The following is a 2,692-nucleotide window of genomic DNA, read 5'->3' on the forward strand; positions in this document are numbered from 1 at the left end:
AGGTCATGATTTATAATGATTTTCTCCTCTGGATACACTTTATTCTCATCGGAGAAGCATTTCATAAGGGCGTCCGCCATTGTTCCGATAGTTTAGAACCAGTTACTAAGTTACTATGCGTCAATACGAGGGAAGTGACGTCACGACTGTTGAACTCTACTGGCGTCACACAGCTCTTTGTTATTGTTTTTATCAAGCCATTTTTATAAATAGTTCTCATTAAATTCTATTAATCAGACTATAGATAGAATGCGCTTGGCCAAGGAGTTCACAACATTGCCATCCGGAAGTATAACGGACCAACACACAAACTCTGTGTAACCATGAACTTTTATAGTCTGGTTAATACAGTTTAGTGAGAACAACTCACAAACGCGGATGGCAAAAACAATAACAAAGGCCTGAGTGACGTCATCTTCGAACTATCTATAAACGCTCAAGGTGACACATAAATTAATGCGTTGGCACGTTATAGATAGAACGAAGTTGACGTCACTCAGGCATTTTCTAACCAAATGTTGGTTTAGAAAACTCGTCCTTCAAATTTCAATCGATCGAAATGACGTCATCCAGTCATGCTAAAAAAAACAACTCTCAAACTTAAGACGACTTCCCTTGATTCATCAGGTTTGAGAGTTTTGGAATAAGTAAAAGAAAAAAGGAGTCCATCAGAGCCATTAGACCCATGGAGCCGGAGTTTATCCCGGTATCTATAGAGCGAAACGGACAATAGCAAATTGCTTTCTATCCTTTAGATAGGACGCTATTCTATCGCAAAGTACTTTCCGCCAGATTTAACAGACCCAGTTATCCATTCACTGCTGGGCAGACTGGGCTGGGATCGACTGCACACGGGATCGATCTCGGTCCCTTTTGCGTGTGAAGCGTGTGCTCTACCATCTGAGCTATTGGGACCCCCTTTGGACGAAGGGATGGTCCTTTTAATCAATCGATATGTGAAGGACGAGTTTCCTGATTAAACTACAACCAAAGAGCGTGTAGGTAACGATTGTTATGTTACCAAGAGCTCTCACTTCCCGCTTTTGGTGAAGCCACCCATCTTCCGTCTTCTACTCGTATTTTCTTCATTGTATCAGTAAGACTAGCGCGCATGATACACGCGGAGCACACCCACCTCGCTGTCTCGCCTGGCACGCGACAATAGCATTGCGGTTAAGAGAAGTGAGAGCTCTTGGTAACTACGTTACCCTACACACTCTTTGCTACAACTTAAATGAGTTATTTATAAAATCCAGACCACGGCAGGATAGATAGTATGCGCTTGGCTAAGAAGCTCACAACATTGCCATCCGGATGTATAACGGACCAACACACAAAACTAATTGGATTCAGTAGTCTGATGTCACGCCGCCCGGCAACGGCGGCCATCTTGGTTCTAAACAAAGAAAATCATTACTTTTTATTCTTCATGCTGGCTAGAACTTTTCATATGCCTTGTGATCAGAATGTGTAAATGTCAAAACATGATCAAATTTATGTTTTTTCCCCTCTGGATACGCTTTATGCTCGCCGGAGAAATATTTCATACGGGCGTCCGCCATTGTTCTGATAGTTTAGAGCCAGTGTTACTAAGTTACCATGCGTCATTAGGAAGGAAGTGACGTTACGACTGTTGAAGAGTATTGTAACCTTGAACGTTTAAAGTCTGGTTAATACAGTTTGGTGAGAATTACTCATAAACGTGGATGGCAAAAAGCAATAGCAATGACCTGAGTGACGTCAACTTCATACCATCTATAGACACATAGATAACCACGCCTCCCGGATGTAAACAATGGCAGTGATTGGTAAACATAGCGAACGACACCGATTTTACTATCGATGGTATGTGTCCATGTAAAATACCCACTGTTCTACCGCTTGATCAGAAGAACCAACACACAGAGAACAATGTGTAAACTTAAAGGTTATCATATGATCTAGAAAATCGTATGATAACTATTCACCCATTTGGCGGTATAAAAACAATAACAGTGATTAGAGAGAGAGAGAGAGAGAGAGAGAGAGAGAGGTCGCTTTCATTCATGTTATTATTGTTTATAAACAAACAACTATGTTTATCTGAGCATGTGTGAAGGTGCACCACAAATTCCATGTTTTGATTGGTCAAAAATCTACTGATGATAGAAGGTTGTACATGGATACATGTACGGCGATGTGGTCTTATGGTATGGCACTCGTTTTCGGATCGGAAGGTCCTAGGTTCAAGTCTCGCTCATCGCATAGTTTCTTTGCTCACATTCTCTAACCGAACTCAGGTGTAAAATGAGTAACCTGGCTGTTAACAGCGTTGTGTCTGTGGGAAAAAAATTTGTAATATCGCCTAACAGGCGTTATGTTTCGTTCTACACGTTACGTTTTGTTGTTGGCCGGGACCCTTTGCTAAGCGCTTTGAGCACGTTTAGTGAATATTGCGCTATATAAAAGCCCATTAAAAATGCACTTAACGAAAACTAAGGTACACCGCAATCCTGCTAGTTCAGTTTACAAGCAAAGCAACCAAAATCGATCCACGGTGCAGCCAAATAAATTTTCCGACACCCTGTCCATCCATCATGTATTGGGTAGCTGAGTCCGGTTGATCTGGTGGAAGAACTTTGCGATAGACTAGTGTCCTATACGAAGGGTTGTAAGCAATTGCTACTGCCCATATTAAAAAATGAAATAAAAT

The sequence above is a fragment of the Berghia stephanieae genome, chromosome 6, assembly GCF_034508935.2.
Source record: "Berghia stephanieae isolate SIO BIC M18660-M18661 chromosome 6, UCSD_Bste_1.3, whole genome shotgun sequence".
Taxonomy (NCBI): domain Eukaryota; kingdom Metazoa; phylum Mollusca; class Gastropoda; order Nudibranchia; family Aeolidiidae; genus Berghia; species Berghia stephanieae.